The sequence below is a fragment of the Corvus kubaryi genome, unplaced genomic scaffold (assembly GCF_017639235.1).
Source record: "Corvus kubaryi isolate FWS band 111438036 unplaced genomic scaffold, C.kubaryi_AGA036_p1.0 133, whole genome shotgun sequence".
Classification (NCBI taxonomy): Eukaryota; Metazoa; Chordata; class Aves; order Passeriformes; family Corvidae; genus Corvus; species Corvus kubaryi.
In genome coordinates this window covers 25,066,998-25,085,738 of record NW_024580667.1, presented here as the reverse complement: position 1 = coordinate 25,085,738, position 18,741 = coordinate 25,066,998, and the positions used below count along the sequence as shown (strand labels likewise).

Below are 18,741 nucleotides of genomic sequence, written 5' to 3'. Positions count from 1 at the left end.
AGCATATCTGTAGCAAGAAACATTCTCTCATAAAGCACTTAGGACTTAACACCAGACAAATTATCAGGTTTTGGGATCAGTGTCCTAAGCCACAGGTCTGTCTGGGCATACACGGGAAAGCTCCATGTAGCAGGATGGAGATGCTGTTTTTGCGAAGAGGGAAGCCAAGCCCTTTCCATGTGCAAGGCGGCGCAGCAGAGCCATGCAGAATACAATGGAGGTTGTTTGTTTATACCAGCCAAAGAGAAGGGAACATATTTGTTTTGAGTGAGCTGTGTTAGAATACATATTGTTGTATATGCCCAGGCCTCATTACACCATGCTAGTCTTCAATATGGATCAGATCCTAAAACTGCTTGACATACTGAAATAAATGTGAGTTCTACCCACAGAACATCTCCAGACTTAGGCCTCATGTCTGTCAATGTCATCTCAAAAAAACAAATGTTCAAAGAAGAAAAACAACAAAAGTATCTTAGAGACTGTGAAGGATGCTCACGTGTGGTAGATGCCATTCAAGGGGATGCTAAGGAATTACTTGGAGAGAGAGAAATCCGCATACCAAGACTGGAGAAAAGAGTGGGCCTGAAAAAAAGGAGAGAGAATAAAGTTTCATTGAAAGAAATATTTCTTGTTTGTATTTTAGAAGTTACTCTGAAAACAAGAGGAAATTCTTCCTTCACATCAGCAATGAGGCCACATTAACATCTCTTCAGGCAAAGGTGGCCACAGCTCATATTTTGCTTAAAGATATAATTGTGAGAGCATTCACAGATGAAGAGTTAAAGTGCTGTTCAATAAACAACCTGAAGTGCTGTATGCTGCATTCATATAAGGAACGGTATGAGCCAACAGAGAGAGATGTTCAGCTGCAATCAAAGAGGATCTAAGCCTAACTGAGCACTCACATGACAGTTGGGATCATTTCGGATCCCTTCCAATGAAGATAAAATAGCATCAAAAGCAGGGCATTTTTTTTCTTTCTTTTAAGGATGAAAACACAACATCATTAGTCAAATTTACTCTGAACTTCCACCTCCTCATGTTGATTTGTACTCAGGTTCAGTAAACATATCTTTCCATCAAGGTAAATAAATGTAAAAGCCCATCAGTAACTTAATTGCTTAACGATAGATGCAGTGTGGGGTGTAACACTGTTTCTGACTATACTGTTGAAGTTAACGACCTCTCAAAAACACCTATTATACAGCTTGGCAGTAAAAAAAATCTGTTCCTTCTTGAAAATCTGCTTATAAAATTTCAACCATTTTTTCCTGTTGTTGGGGAGGGGTTGGAAACCTCTCAGGACAATTTTTCAGATGGACTGATGTAAAATGGAGTTTATTCATTTGAGACGCCATCCTTTGGGGGCCTGCATAACCCAGGGAAATTTAGGCTTGAGAGAAGCGGGGAGTCCACAGTGAGGGCGAAAGTTACACAGCCTGGGGAAAATATCTCCAAATTAAAATGCCCGTGGTTCTGAGTGGGACCATTTTCTGGCAGGGGTGGAGGGCTCAGTCCGCAGATGTCAGGCAGAAGCCTGATCTTGCATGCGTAGTACACACCTAGGGACATCCAGGAATGTGCCTTCTCCTCTGTCCTTGCACACCTAGAGCCCTGGATTGAGGACCCATGGGAGAAAGCAGTTGTTCCCGTTAAAACCAGGCCATTTAATAGAGGCGAAGGCAAAATCATCTCTCCAGTGAGAGAACAGTGAGGGAGGAGGGTACGCCAAGCATCTGAGAGTGAAATCTGGCTCACGGTGGGCAGGCAGGCACAGTGCAGAGGCACAGCTGCCAGCCTGACATGATGGATCAGAAAAGCTACTAAGGAGCTGCGAGAGTCCAGGCAATTGAAACAAAGCAAAACATGAAAAGGCAATAGGTCAGACCTTCTTTGCAATCTATCAGTTAAACTAGTATCCACTTCCAAAGGAGTATGATGTCCTAAGCAGTAGACATCCCAGCACGTGATTGCTACTGTGATGGAGGGACAGGCTTACCAAAAGGAATTAATAATAATAATTCCTAGTAGTGCTAATAATTTAGTTGAAGTTGTTCTGTAGTCAACCCCTCTGAGGAAATAACATGGTTGGGCATTTTGGCTTAATTCTATAGTCCCGTACCAGCTTTACTCAGCCCATTGGAAAACAAAGGTGTGTTCAAATCTGTTCATTACGTGGGAGGCTTGAGCCAAATTCTTGCCTTCCTTCAGTTAGGCAACAGTGATGAGTGCCACGGAGTTGATTTCAGCTGCTTTCTCCAAAACCCTGAAGCTTTCAGAAACATTCATTTCTGCTGGCATCACTCAACAGCTCATTGTTAGAATTTGTTCTCATTGGCATGCATGAACTGAGACTGATGTACGGGGTGATCCAGAGTGACAGCCTTCAGCCCCAAAAGTGGATACCTGCTTCCCTTAGAGTCCAGGGACTCACACTTGACTCAGAAGGATATATGCAAAAATTATCTTTCCTCTTTCATTTGCGTGTGTTAAGACTAAGTGTGTTCAGCCAAATTAGCAATCAGGCAAACTGTGCATGCAGAAATCTGCACTTGTACAAACTGCATTTTTTTTGTAACATTCCAGGATTAAATATCTTGACAAAAGATGAAAACTCTTTAACAAATCTGCCCCTAGAGAAAAGTAACATTTTTTTATTCCATTTACTGTCAAATGACATAAGTTGAACACAGTCCTATAGGTTGATTTGTTGCTTTAAATAATGTCACTAACATCCAGGTATCAATGTGACGGTGCAGAAAAAAGAGTTCACATTGAGCTAGATTCAGTTGCAGACCTAGAAATTGAAATTAAGTCTGATGCTACATGCTTAATTCATGTTTGTGTGACTGAGAAAGGGAGTATCTGGTTTACCTTGAATTTCCTGCCTTAGTGTGGTGAAAACATGACCCATCACATTAATTAAAAAATAGTTTTCAAATGTAACTTAAGTGGTATTGCACTGGCAGGAGGAGACAAACACCTTTTTGTCCTTGACATGTTATGTGATATAAAGGAAGCTGTTCAATAGCTTTTTCCTTGATTCCAAGGTAGGTCTTACGATTCTCACTGAAGAACAGGGAAAAGGTATGATGACATCTCACAATGAGAAGCCAAAGATTCTGCTTTACCAAAAAAAAAATTTAAACATTTGTCCCTCAAAACCCATAACCCTCTTCTGACCACATTGTTTAAACAGGTGCCTATAGGTAGTTATCACATATGTTATGCAGATCTATATTTATGTCATTTGAGTGTTGTACCCAGGTTGGTATGTTCAAGTTTAATACCCCGAAATACTATGTCGTAGCAATGGACTTTCAACCAGCACACATTTGACTACTGATTTCACATATGCGGCTGGGACTAACTTTTCTCCTAATATGGTGATGGCACAGGCACTATTTAAATGATTCCTGAGTCTTGTAAATATACACCAGATGTATCTTTTGTAAATGTTACATTTTTCAACATCTCAGCATTTGTGAATAGTTGAAAGCGATGCCAGCCATGCTTTAATGGGGCACAGAAGCGTACTGCATTCAAAGAAATGGCACACCATTGCAATAGTCAAAATTACAAGTGCTGTCAAAAAGCTACATTTGTGCTTTATTGATTAGCACCAGGTAACACAGTGCTTCACAACGTGCCTTCATATGTGCCTCTTTCAGCTGACAATGTTTCCCTGCACATGGGTAACACAGAGGGGGAAGTGGAACTTCCAGGGCTGCCCTGGGGAAGAAGAAGGGTAGAGAGGCCTGGGGAGTCACATGGGCCCCCTCAACCACTATGATGGTCAGAGGTGAAGACAGACAGGCTGTGGGAGCTGCCACTCCCACAGCCATGGTCACAACCCACTGCCACAGGGATGTGCCCACCATCCCAGAGCTGGGGAGGGAACGAAGCTCACCTTTCCCACGGGTACGGATGCAATTTGAAGCTATGATAAATTTTCCTGCAACACAGGCTCCTGCTGCTTGGCCCTCCCTTGTTGCAGAGGTAACTCAGCACCAGGGAGAGGTATCTCCCATTAGGAGCCTCTCCTGGAGCACAAGGAGAATTCAGTTGTGAGGAGAAGCCACCTCCTGGGCTTTTCCAGACCTCTCTTTTTTCTAAGCTTTTCCTGACTTTCCTGTGTCATTGTAGAAATCTCACAGAAGACCCAGGAGCACATGTGTAACAGGTTATGGAAAATGTGCTCTCCCCACCTTCTACCTCCTGGCACTTGCCCTCCCCGTCACCACCACATCCAGACTGCCCCCATGGTCTCCCTGTTAGCACCAGGCAGTAAAAGGAGCTGTCAGAAATCAGCCACCACATTTGCCTAAAAATGCACATTTTTGCAGGATTTGTCCCCCAACTGTCCCACAGATAAGAGGAAAGACCTTTATAATATTGCACAATTACTATTATTTGCAAGGCAGAGTGCTTTTGCTCAGTGAATTTTGTGCTGGAATTGCACCATGAGACTCAGTTCAGCAAATCAGCTAAAATCAGAGCTAGGTGGCACAGGACGATAAACTTAGGGGGAATGGACTAGACGTAATGCCCTGCTACAAGTATTATTTCCAAGTTCACAGGCTTGCAAATTAAAATGTCCCTGGATCACTGCCATAAAAAAGAACATTAAAAATCAGGGGAAGAGGTCTGGGCATCTGTTAGAAGCATCTAATATATACCAAATGTGTATGCTGAGCTTCTTAGATATACGCATTGCTGAAATATAGCCTACGATTAATGTAAAAGCAGAAATATTTTAATTGTATTTTTCCATTTGATATTCAAATGAAAAAAAATATATCTTATTAAACACAACACTTGGCTTTGCTATTTTAATAAAAAATAAGTTGTTGAGGAAAAGAAAAGCAAAACTACTGATTCCTTTCCTTATGATGATCAAATGAGCCTTTCATGTTTGTATCTTATACTTCACTTTTTAGCATTTTGAGGCAAATAGCAGATATCAAAACTTAGTAAATAATCAAAGACTTATTCAGTTTTCCAAACTGTCATGCTGCTTATCTTGTAATAACTGATCTCTTAGGTAGCATAAGCTATTTAATTGCTACTGAAGATTATTTGAATGAAAAAAGAGACGACATTCTCCCTTACCCCTCAAAAAGACAAAACTATATTCTTCAAAAAGACACATGCCAACAGATAGATTCTGATCTCTTCTACACATGCACAAGTGCAGTAGCTAATTTTACAAGATTTGATAGGAGCTGTGTATCTGAGATTACACCCTGTCCTCCAGACTGCGCATTCCACATGGAAAATGACTTAATTTGGAAATAAATTTTGTTGCTGATAAATCCAGACTCTCAAGTCTCTGGGCATCCAAAGAACGAAACCTATTAAATTATTTTAAAAAACAGCTACTGCATTTTAAAGGGACTTTTTACAGTGTTGGCAAAGTGCGTATTCATGTATCCCCCCTGACATGATAGACTGTAATGGCTCCAGTCTGTCATGTCAACCATCTGCATATTAAACAGTCCCTAAGTACACATTGACACAGCAGACCCTAATAGCTCTGAAGCCGTAACAATCTATTGAGTCAATAATATGCATGTTAAAGAGCATCTCCTGTACTTCCATCAATATCTTTTATCTTTTCCTTAATTTGTATCTTCTTTTTATATGTATATTCAGAGTTAAAGTTTTAGGAACCTTTATCCTTTAATGTGCTGCCACAGATGTGAAACATGTGGCACAGAGAGGCGCATACAGTAGCAAAATCCTTCCCTAGTATTGGAGCCAGACCTTAAAATAAGAACTGTAATATTTTTACACTGACAGTGCACATTCTTCCAGATAAGGTGGAAATAGCCCCTCTTGTCTGCTGGGCTGGACCCAGTGTGGTGAAAAGCCCGGGAAAGGTTCCTGATGATTTCACGGGCTTTGGATGGAGCCCAGTGTGATGATACTCATTTCCTATCATACATTTCCTTCTAATTAAATGAAATAGGTCACAGGGGGAAAATGAAACAAAAGACAAATGTATTTACTTACAGTAATATCAACCCCCCAAAAACAGCAATCAAAAACAAGAGAAAAGATAATACAAAACATACTGTCTCTTCATTAATGTGAAATTATGTCTGTTACCAGAGTCTTAATTCATTCCTGGGTGATCTTGGGATTTTTTATACCATGGAAGAGGGAAACTGTTATTTAAACATAAGAAAATGGAGGCTTAACTTCTTTTGTCTAAATAACTGGCAGGAATAATTCTAATTTTCTTTTGCTCAACTTCACATCACCATACCATGCTGCAATCCTCTCGCACCCTGATCACAGGACTTTCCCATCTTCTTCCAGTCTCCTTGCTCTCTGAAAGCATCACAATTTGGCTCACACTTTTAAAAGTGAAACCAAAGTGCAATTTGTGTTTCCAAAATGTAGACCCGAGGACAGGGAGGTCACTTGACCCTATCAGCAGATCTTAGCTGTCCTAAATTCCCTTCTCCTTTCCATTAATTTGATACCGATGTATCTTTGATGCACATAGGGATTTATTCCAGCATATTCTTGATTAACTTTCACCCCAGTGAGGGCAGAATCATGCTACTCTCCCTATTGCTTACCAGGAGTGTGCAATTCATCCTACCCTTGCCTTGCATCATTCCATGTCCCCAGGCACACCAGACCAGATCATCTACTTCTGTGCCTCATTCAGTACAGCATCCCCTAACTTCATGACAAGAACTGAAGGCACCTGTCTTCTATTAAGTCCTTGGTAACATCTCGTAACCAGCAGGATTTCTTCCCAATGAAATGGAAGTGGATCAGATGCCCACATGAATGCCCAGGGATTTGCCCAGCCATGAGGCAGGTCCTCAAAACCTCAGACTAGTGCATAAACTTCATCTTATGTGTGTTGTCTACTGTGTGTGTTATCAGGACAGGACTTTCTAAACTACGGATAACACAGTACTCACAAAGCACAGTAGTCACTATTTGACCTTTTTCACTGACAATCTAGCAAGTAGATTTAGTTTTGGGCAGGATATGCTTTTCTTTCTAAATGAAAAAAAAGCTATTGAAAAAACCTAAGCAAATGAACAAAACCTACAGAATAGGTCCCATTAAAACAAAACCAAAAACAAAACAAAAACAAAACAAAACAAAAAAAAAGGCAAAAGTCACTGAAAGTCCTGCCATGTTGCCTGTATTTCCTTTAGCTGAGGGAGACAGCCTCAGTGTAGCCCTGGAAGGGCTTGTTCCTGACAGAAATGGTTCATTATAGATGAAACATATTCCTCTCTCTACAGTATTATGGGTAGAGCCACATCCATTTGAGGAAAATAGGTCCTCTCTGGACCTCCTGCAGGAGCTCTCTTTTGCTATTCACTCTGGTGCTTGCTGTGTAGCAACCCAACAGCCCCAACCAGTCCAGCCCTGGTGAAGGTAGGAACATCCCACAGCAGCCACACAGCAGGTCTGGATCATTTATAACATCCCTTGCTCCTCTGGCACTTCTGTTTGGGCCTGATGAGCCTTGTAGGCTTCCCAGAACTTAACAGAATTACCAGGCAATGCCAAAGAAAGACAGGAGAAGGGCTGCTGGCCACACAGCCAGAGTCCTTTAACACAAATCCTCTGCACAAAGGATTACTGGGTTGGGTCACACTCACTCTGGATGGCCAGTGCTTCTGGGAGTTGTTCCACTGATTTAAGTGGATAGATCATCCAGTCCAGCTTCATGGACTTAGAGCAACCGATACCTGCCACCAAGCAAAAGAAGAGCCACCAGCCTTGGCCCATAAATGAGATATGCAAGGGCGATGTAGGTAGGGCAAGTGAAAGAAACACAATGCTGTAGGTGAAGTGCTCCTTGTTCCCCCAGCAACCCTCTTGTGTGTGCTGCAAATGCAAGGTGGGCTCGCCTCCTGCTGCCTTGTCCCCCTTCTGCACAGCCTGTTCCATGCCCAGCTGCAGCTGAGCCTATCCCAGGCTGGCCTAACCCTGAATGGAAAAATTCCCAATTACTTCAGTGAAGGGGGCTCTGTATCCTGAGGCAAATGTGGGAGAGCAAATTTTGGTAGGGCTATGATTTCACTGCCTGTGTGCATAGGACATCTCCTTTCCTACACAGAGGAACGCTGGCCACCCTTCCCACTTTTTTGGTTCTCAGTGTTCATCACTGCACCTGGAGTTATCTCCCATTTACCAAGGAGTTGATTTAAGTGTCTGACTCAGTCACATATGTTTGGCTCCCTTATTCAGAGTAAGATTTGGCCTACTAGCTGTGAAAACAGCTTATATCACATGTGCTGCAAAGCCTAGCCAGAACAGGCTGAATAAAGGATGAAGTTTAATCATGGAAATGTTGACCTACAAATAGAGAACAAAATGTTAAACCACATGGTATAGGGTGCTGCACGCCCCAAATATCAAGGAGAGGGAAGAAGAATTGAACACATTTGGAAAGTAAAGCTTACTGTTTGGGGTTTGTTTTGTTTTTTTTTTTACTTCTTCTTTCTGCATATTCGGAGAGTCAGACCCACACTGTTCCCGCTCGCGATGACACCCTGGCATCTGAAGAACAACATGACACCCACCACAAAATGCTGCTGTTGGCTGGCGCCGTCTAAAGCAGCGAGGTTTGGTGAGGGAGGTGAGACTGCCAAAGGCAGGCGAGTGAGGGTGTCGCAGAGTGGGACCCGGCCGCCTGTGTGACTCTGGTCTATGGGACCTGTACAGACCGGGGGGAGGATTAAGACCCCTTTCATCCTCTGTCCTTGAAAACTAGTCCTGGGTTACCTCTTACAGATGGGGGGCAGGGGAATGTCAACACTATTTACACATCATCTTTCAGCTGGGACATCCTCACCTTTGTGGGTTTCACACAAAGAAGGGCAGTGTTTTTGGCAGAAAATCCATTTCCATTTTTAATCATAGCCATCACACAAATGGTTCATCTCACAGGATGGGAAAACTTTCTCATAGGCTTTATTTAACATAATTTTGGATGTTGCAAAGGACAAAGAATAAATATTTTAATCAATCAGCTTGCTTTCAATAACTTGTCAGCTTTGTCTTTAGGTACACTACATTTTATACAAACGTAGTTAACAGCAACCGGCCAGGCCTTACTGACTGACAACTGTTCTTTACAGGATTTCTATGTGCCAAGGAGCTGGACAGTAATATCCATTTGGTATTCATGGAAAGTACTTGCAGAACAATAATGACAATAATTGCTTCTGATTCTTGTGTTTACAACACTGCCAAAGTATCATTAGAGCCTTATTTATAGATAATAATGCTTATTAATCACACATATTCGAATTTTGGAATGTATTAGATTAATATTCTTTTGTAACTTGGTTCTGTACTAATGCTATGAAAAGCACTTTCTGAATGCAGCCCACTGGGAAGTGCTTGCCTCGGTAAAGTAAAAGCATCCAAGCCATCTGCAGGTGAGGGACAAAGGGCGTACCTCTTCCTCAGCAGGCAAACACCAAAGCCGGACACACCCATTCCAAAAGCAGCTCCTTTGGATTAAAATCAGGGGCAGACTCCTGAAAAAAAATACTGTGAAAGGTGTGATAGAAGTGTTGCTCTTGAGCTTGCTTTTTGATGCTCTGTGAAAAGGTTTGCTTTCTACTGCTTTATAAAGAAACTGGGTTTGGAAGGTGAGGAATAGATCCATCTATCATCTCACTCTTTAACAGCGCATTCTACCCCATGGGTGAGTTTAGCACGGACCTCGGGATTCCTTATCAGTCAAAAGGTTGGTAATGAGAAATATAAGAAATATACTACAAAAAACACTCCTCATTTTTGTTATTAAATAATTCCAGCTTTTCTATATCAACATCTTCCACAATTCAACAGCATGATAGAAGGAAAATAGATTTTTAAAAAAGACATTTACAACAAATGAAAGTGCCAGCCAAATCTAAATACCAACTGCCCTATATTCATATCCTCCTTTGTTTCCCTGTAGCCCATTACAATGCTGAAAAATGCACCAAAGCAACTGCAGTACCAAACTCTCCAATTTTTAGTGTGTGACCAGCTCCATAAATTTTTGTTTAAATAAATAAAGTCCAGAACAGTATAGAATGTTTTATTATTCATATTATTATTATGTTCTTTGAGATAGTTCTTCAAACAAATTTACAGAGACTCTGTCAGTTTAGAGATGACATTTCCATCTGTTTGCTTGGGTTTTTTCCTTTTTACCCACTAGCCGATGTAATGTAACTACTCTAACACCAGAAAGTAGAGGCACTGGGAAGTGGAGGAGTGGGTGTTGTATTTTGTGTGTCCATTTTGTGGTTTTTATGGCGCTCCCTGCACGCTGAGGATAACCTGTTACTAAGTGTCACAGCCCCATTGTCTCCAGGGATTTTTACAGTAGCAGGAAAAAAAAAAAAAAAAAAAAGGATTAAAACACAGAAGCTTTAAATTGTGAAGAACACTTGTGGCTTTAGTGCAACTCCCCCAAGCTGCCCCTAGCCAGTATGTTTTAACAGACAAAATTACAAAGTGATTTTGCCCCTTTAAAATGTGTTTCACCTATTAATATTCCAGTGTGCTTTGCTTATTGTGTTTAGAAAATGCCAGTATTGAGGTTTCCCAGGAATTTCAAACCTATCAAGACAGCCAGTGCTGAGTACAGCCCAATCATTTCTAGATGAATCCAGAATTTAAAATTAAAAAAAACCAATAGAGAGATTAGAGATGAAACCAAAGCACAAAGTTGGTGTCGGGATGCAGAGGGAAGCCCCATCTTTATGGATTCCACACAATAAAGCGGTGCACCCCTCCCATCCCAGAGACCACAGCTCCTGCTGGGGCCCATGGGGCCAGCTTGTCCTGGGCATTGCTGGGAGGAGGCTCATGGCTTCAACCACCACTTGCAGACAAAGGAATTATTCCCCGAGCGTGGGCACAAGGGGTGCACAGAACTTTGGATTGGGCTCCTTTCCCACTTGCAGCTCAACACCATCCAGCCAAAACTGATCCCAAAACTTGACAGTGCTGTGCTGAGGGGACTTTTATCAATAATTAGTCATGGGTTTTGGTTCTTCTGCTAGTCCTCTTCTGAAAAGAAAACCCGTAGCCCCCGGTGCACACACCTGCTACAACATTCACTGGCACACAAGTGTCTACGGATACTCTCCTCTCCCCAGCCTTTGGTGGCTCCTCAAAATGTTTGCTATATTTTCCTTAGGTTTCAGAGTGTCGCAGTGCAAAAAGCTGTCCCTCTAACAGGTGTTAGAGATCTGCATCTTATTCTTTCCTAACAGTAATAAAATAGCTGAAAGAGTTCTGTACAAGGATCCTAATTTCAGAAAGGCAAATCAGCAGCATATAAAATCATAATTCACTCTATGCAGACTAGATTTCTTATTTTCTTAACTGAGTAGTGAAAAAAAATTTCTATTGTTTCTGTCTGGTTTTTTTCAGGGCAGTAGTAGTTTAATAATTGCTTCTACCTCTTAGAAGAAAAAGGCAAAGCAAACAGTTACCACATGAGGAAAGGTATGTTTGTCTTTTATATTCGTATGGCTGATGCTAAACCCACACAAAGATAAAAACAGACATTTCCAGCTATAGAATTTTACCATTTTTTATGGCCAGAGATACACAAGTCAGATTTCCGTGTCGACATTTGACTTTCTAAAGAAAAATGGGCACTTTTTTTAATACTGAGTTTTCACAGTTCTCACTGAAGTCAAATGAAGGGGTGAATACCCAATGCCCTTGAAAAATAGTTGCTTTCCCACAGTATCCCTTTTCTGTACCTATAGGAATCCCCAGTAGGAAAAAGCTGTCCCTCTTGCACAAAGTAAGTAGATGACCCTACAAATACGGCTCATATCCACCATAAATTTCAGCATGAGTCAGAGTATGCAAAATAAAGTCTCAAGCAAAAACCATCCAAACAAGCAGCAAAATCACCCCCCTAACATCAAATGGAGTTGCTGCAAGTTGCATTTTTGAATTTGTCGATATGGGATAGGAAAATCAAGACAGAAGAGTTTTGACTGGCTTGTTCACTAACCACAACTCAGTGGTCACAAAAGATTAAAAAAGAAAATTCAACTGGAAAAGTTCTAAACATAGAGGAAGTTTCAAAAGTGTCTTTTTGTAGTATCATTTTATTTGCTATATTTCTCAATAGGACAATATTACTCTGCTTGTATTTAATATTGGGTTTATTGTCAAATAATTATTCTTTCTGCTATTGGATTGCATGATTATTGTGTATTTATCCTTCCAGATATGTATCATGAACATTTTTCTTCCTTAGTTTTATATCATATACAACTGCTAAAGTCTGGAATTTGTAGTTTCCCATAGTCTTCATAGAACTGTAAGACACAAGCAGGAATAAAAATAAAACCATACCTTTTCATCAAGTAGTCTGCTAACCAAAAGGAGAAAAAAAAAGCTTTGTCTATTTCTAAATAGTCCTCTAGGAGTCTTGTACTATGTGCTATATATCGTGTGGTTTCTCCCCCTGTTATGACATGTCTGATTACTTTAAAAAAACTCTCAAAAATGTTGAGGCACAAACCTTTGTATGGAATACTTTTAGTATGCTTTTTATTCTGACAAGATTAATAATTATCCTATAAGCATGACACAGTGTTTTAAAATGTTTTTTTTCTGCTATGAGTTAGGATTGTGCACATAAATGTGGAAAGAAAGGTTATTTCACAGCAGAGAAATGTATATTTAAACAAACTGTGATTAAATGGTAAAATCGCTTTAAAAAGAAAAGCATGGTTTTTTTCTCATCACTGTTCTTCTGAATTTAAAATATCCATAGTGAGTTTCCAAAGGACACTGGGCATTTGTAATGGAAACACAAGCTACTGAAATTAATGGGAGATAATTGAGAGAACCATAGCAAATGTCCCAGAGCTTTGGCCAAAACTGGACAGAAAAGGATCCGCTTGCATAGCAAGTGACAACTGTGTCCTCTCCCCACCATCACCACCATGTATTCTTCTGTGGCACCTGCAACTAGCTCACAGTGGGAGCAAGTGGCTATGTGGGAACCAGTCTACAGACTAACCAGACTTTTGCTGTCCTTCAATGAGACACTTCACAAGTGCTTACAGTCCTCATGGCAGTCTTAGTCTTTCCCAGAACACAGAGCTGCCCTTTCCACTAAACTCACATCCAGCACTTCCCACTGATGCAAAGACAAGGGCATGGGGTTTATTTTGATCATTCAAAATGCCCAGTAATACGTGTCCTACATATTAGTATGTAGTGACCACAATTATTGCTGGCCTGATTCACTAGAGTCAAAGTGTATAGGATTTACCCCTTAGATGGCTGAGGCATAAGAGCAAGGTCAGTGTGGCCCTCAGACCTAACTCCATTCACATCAAATAAATGCAAAAATAATCTCTCCATTTATATTAAGGTCTAATGGAAATACCTCAGGGAGCAGAATGAGAGCTAGATCCTGCTCATTCCAATCAATCAAAACTCCAGGTGGTTTCAATGAATGGGACAAGCAAGATTTGGCCCATCTGGAGCAGCACAGGTTTGGCTTCCAGAGGCTGAGCTGTACCTGCTCGGTGGAGAAGGACAGTGAAATATTTGAGCCAATAAACTTCAGACTAAGGAGACAACCAAGGATAACACCTTGTCTGCTCTTGAATGGATGGCAAGGCAAGCAGTGGCACCCAATTTGCCCCTAAGCTTTAGTGTTGGGCTTCAACCATGGTACAGTCTTTCTACTAACTTTACTTGTAGGGGTAATTTTAAAATAACTTAATGCCAAGTGCCAGAGGGCTCACTTTTTCACAACATTAAACTGAATCATATCAACTCCCATTCTAAATATAAAATATGATTGCATTACTCGACTTCATACTCTTTATAAAGGCCCCATTGTGGTGGGGTTTCACAAGGTATAAAAACCCATGCTGGTATTATGGGCTATATCAGTCCATTTCATCTAATTAATCATCTGTTTTAAAATGTTTTTCTTGTATCGCAGTAGAAAAAATAAAATAAGTGTTCTTTTTTATCATTTCCAAAATTAAATTCATATTCCATAATGACCACATTTCATGTGCAAAATAACAAGTTATGCTTCCATACCTGACTTCCCTTCTTTAGTGAGTTGCTTCATTTGTAAAACATTGCGTATAAGATTGGAACCTAAAATGAATTACTTGGTTTTTCTTGATATGAAATCTTGTTTAAGTTCACAGCAATTTTAAATATGATACATTTAAAATATTAATATTTCCCATATATTATTCACTGACTTTCAGGTTTCATCTCAAGTTAGTGGCACTTCATATTTCAAAGGAAGAACTGTTTCTTTTTTTCAGTACTAATATTCTATTAATTCACTTTGTAATATCATTCTAGTTCAGACAAATAAAATTGCACTAAATTGCTTATGCCAAGAATCATGCTAAAGTTGTTGGCGCTATATAAAATTCCATAATCCATTACTATTTTATAAGTTTTTTATATCAGTGGCATCTCTTTAGGCATAATTCATAGTCCCATTTAGTTAGTTCTAGGAGGACAAATACATGCAGAGGGATTTTTATGCTGAGATGAGGGTGTATGTATAGGTATTTACAGTAAAGTCTGTAATTTAAGTGACTTTTGCAATGCACCAGATCCAAACTCCAAGTGAACTACCTTAACAGCTTTTCCTTTATGAATATTTTTTATTTTGGGCAGTTTTCTCTTCCAGCATGTTTTTCATCACACACATGTATGAACACATACGTATGCACACACATACATTTGTGAAAAATAAATTTGTGTGCATACAGAAATACTTAAAAATGCCTCATATGCGTATTATGCAACATATGCCATTCATGTAACCGCTACATACAAAAAGAAAATTCATTTTATAGATACAAATAAAATATGTGAAAGAAGTCCTTAGAAGACCCATAAAGGCCTCAACATAGATAGAGTCTTCATCATATCCAAAGAACTGAAAGAACCATGGACATAAACAAATCTTTTTATATGTCCATGTATATTTTATATACTTTCCATAAAGTCCACGTGGCCACATAGCTATTTCCAGAGATGTGGATGAAAGTTATACCTGGATAAGATGAAAACTCTTTAATGAGTAAAGCAGCATCTAATCCTATGAAATGCCTTGCTGAAGTGAAATAATTGCAAAGTGCTGGAGCGAGAGTAGCAAACAGCAGTAAAATCACTTGTAAATAGATGTGAGGAACTATAAATACACCTTAGTATTTGTATAGTCGACTTTCTCTGACTGTCATCAAAATCAGATGTTCAGGAGGCAGAAAGCAAACTCCAAGGAATGCAGATTAATACATATATAAGAATATATAGTCTGTGGCTAAGTTTGCAACATTGTTAATAATGTATGCTCCTTTTTTAATGCCTAGTATTTGCTCCCTTAGCAATTTTAAAAATAAGAAAATTTGATCTGACTCTTATAAAAAATAAATTGCAAAATAACTGATGCAAATCCCTGTCACTTGTGAACACAATGAAATTATACAGAAAGAAGCAAATGCTGGAGAGGCTCCTTCTCAAAAGTAGAAATGAATGCCCTGTTCCTATACAGTCCTCAAATGGCAGGATTTTGAAACATGAATTAGACCTCGAATGCAAATTAACTTCGGAAGGCAGGGAGAGGAAAAAAAAAAAAAAAATCAGAGACATACCAAGTCAAACGCTCCTTTTCCTGCCTATCTCGTCCGCAATGGTAAAATAGGCTAAACAAAACAAGTGCACATCAAGATAGAGCCAATTAAGGAACAGAGAGCGGGGGGAGAGGGTGGAGAGGAAGGCACCTCACTGAGCACATGGGGAGTGGGAGAGCAGCATCCCACCATACCTACCTTATGAGTGTTCAAAGGAAGACTACTGGGGTAAATTGGAGCCAGCTTTGATTTTTGCCATCCGGTTGCACCCGGGATGCGGGGAAATGGGGTGGGGCAGAAGGGTCGGTCTGGGCGGAGGTAGACGGGCGATCAAAAAAGTGGGGATAAATACTGAGCGAGGGTGACAAACCCTATGCAAATAATTGGGCTTTTTTTTTGAGGGTGGGGTTGGTATGAGAAAAGGCACCGTCAGTGGCGAGGTGAGTGGGTCCCCGCACACGCGTGGGGGAGGGCGAGGGGAGTCGTGCGGAGCGCGGCGGGAGCGCCGGCGCGGGGCAGCTCAGCCCACGGAGGGGCACGGGGCCGGGGCCGGCGGGGCGCGGGGGCTGCACCTTCCCGGGAGCAGTAGCTGCTCCAGATGGGGGGAGAGGGGGTGCGGACCCCCCCTTCCCTCCGTCAGCCATCGCCTCCCTAACCCCCCGACCGCTCCCCCCCGTCACGGCTGGCTCACCGCTCCCGGTGGCTCCCCGCTTAGAAATGGAGACCGGCAACTCTCACCAGAGCTCACCAGCATCCCACGGTCCTGAGGAAGGAGTTTGGGGCGGCGGGGGGAAGCGGGCGCGAGGCGTGGGGAGGGGGGGTTGTTTGAGAGTGACGGTGAGGCGAGGAGGAGGAGGAAGGAGGAAGGCTGGGAAGAAGGGGGTGGGGGGAGACGGCTTCTGAAATGGAGCCAGCCCAAACGGGAGACGATGCTGGAACAGGGGCTGCGTCATTTCGGGGCTGGGAGAGGGCTCAGCTCCCCTGCGCCGCTTCCCTGTCTGCAGGCAGAGGGGACAGATACCAGCAGGCCAGGGCAGGGTGCGGGGCGCTGTGGGGTCGGGACCACCTCCGCCCCCCCTTTTCCGCAAGATCCCGGGGCCGGGACGGGGCAGGAAAACCCCACGCTAGGAAAAGGGATAAGGCACCTTCGGTCGGCCTAGCGATGCCAGAAAAGACAGGGGCAGGGAGAGGAGTACGGGACACGTCGGCCACAAGGCAGTGGGCAGGACCGGTCGTGAACGGGGGGCCCGAGGCAGAGCCAAGTCCCGCGGGGGTAACCGGGTCCCGGGACGGCGAGGGTAGGAGGAATGATCGGCATTTATAACGTCGGGGGAGGCTCACAGCCTTTCAAAGAGTTTCAGCTGGGTGAGTGGAAATGCCTTCTGCCCCTTTCACATATGGAAGCACAGCTATCTTTGAGGGGGAGGAGGGAAAGCAATTTTTTTTTTTTTTTCTGCTGGACAGTGGATCTCTTTGAGCCTATTGTCATGTCCTGTGGCTGCAATTATAAATAAACTTTCTTTCTGCAGAGAGGACGTAGCTGAGACTGAGGGTCTGAAGCTAGCAAATGGCCAGCAGCTACCCTGATCTTTGCTGGCCCATGCCAGAGAGGTGGTGGCCTGGCCCTGTACTGAGAGACTGTAGGCACAGCATGCTGCATGCTTAATAACTGGCCTGGGAACATCTTCCCTTCTTTCAACTATTCCTACCCAGTCCAAGACAGTTTCCTTCTGAAGCTCATCCCCTCAAAGGCTGTCTAAATTCAACTTCAAATACTCATGTTCATATATTTTTAATTTTTTTTAATTATTTCCCTACTACGCCTGTGGTCCCATGTTTAAAAAGCAAAGCTGCTCAGTGGGCTGAGATCACAGGTACCATCATGGAGGCCCATGGTGAGTGTCAGTAAAAAGCAAGAGAGAATTGAGTCCCAGGCGAGATTACTGTGCTGGTACACAACCATGTACGGCCTTGTCCAAGCCTTCTACAGCACCTGCCACAGCAAAGGTGTTGCATGTAAAGGCCTGAAAATATTGACCATAGTCATTATTTTCATGTGCATAAATATTTTTGCTTATTTTATGGCTCTGCGCATGTGTGTGTGTGTGCAATACATGTATGCATGCACACACAAACACATTTATATCTACGTATATATTCAATAGTGATGGGCCTGTTAAACTGAGCAGTGATTTCTCTCCTACAGATAGTTGTATAATACACACATAGTGATGATACCTAAGGTGTTTGGGGGTGGGGATGCATAATATCTTATAAATTTGAAGTTTTTATCAGGCAGAGCAGATTACTTTAAGCGTTCAATTTCTCAGCGATCCAATTTTATTAGGATTTACTATCATTTGTGCTGCGCATCCCTGGGGAAATAATGCTTTGATTAATGTAATCCTGGGCTGGGATCCGCCACATGCCCCTCTCCCAAGAGAAGGGCCCTGTTTGACAAACAAAAATAGAGCAGCAACTATTGCAATCTGCACTCACCTTTCGTAAGCACATAGACCCACATGTGCACACACACACACACACAAAATATAACCCTCTCCTCCCCCCAACCCCAAATACAATAGCAGCATCTCAAAACAATGTGCACTTATTCATTTACACACAATGACTCTGATTCAATGTGGGCTGTACAGTCCAGCCCTCCAATGCACAGAGACGGCCCAAAAAGGATTCTGCTCTGTCCCCTGCTGAGAAGCTGAAGCATCTCTGGGAAGCTCAATGCTTCTCTGTATTTCAGGCTCTCCTTGGGCTCCCAACATTTCTGCCTCTTTGTTTCCCAATGCAGGCCTTGCAACAAACCGATTTCAAGCCTTCTCCTTCAGGCCCGGGGGCTCGAGAAGGTGTCCCTCCGAGGCTCCCTGGCACCCACCCTGGGGGGGACATGTACCTCTCTGAACGGGCCCTGGTAAGTGAATCACAGCCAGGCACTCTGCTCAGCTCACAAGGAGAGTGGGGGGACGCAGAAAACAACGTCAAACAGAAAGACTTGTCATACACATTTTTAAAGGGGGGGGGGGGCGGGGAAGGAAGTATTCCTCCACCTTTGGGGGTTGCTGGGGTTTAAGCAGCT

General features: G+C 42.2%; 1 long non-coding RNA gene across 13 annotated transcripts in view; it reads right to left on the bottom strand.

Annotated features, from left to right (window-relative positions):
• LOC121670062 overlaps positions 1-16,499 on the bottom strand; it is a 56,011-nt gene extending 39,512 nt beyond the window's left edge. Inside the window, exons 1-5 of one of the 13 annotated variants that reach the window (XR_006018024.1) lie at positions 16,342-16,499; positions 15,849-15,958; positions 15,672-15,722; positions 9,452-9,533; positions 500-585 (exon numbers count right to left, since the gene is read on the bottom strand). This is a non-coding gene — a long non-coding RNA (uncharacterized LOC121670062). The remainder of the gene's footprint in view (positions 1-499; positions 586-9,451; positions 9,534-15,671; positions 15,723-15,848; positions 15,959-16,341) is intronic. The other 12 variants (XR_006018015.1, XR_006018023.1, XR_006018029.1 and 9 more) reach the window with 12 other exon arrangements.
• Between the last annotated feature and the right edge of the window lie 2,242 nt (positions 16,500-18,741).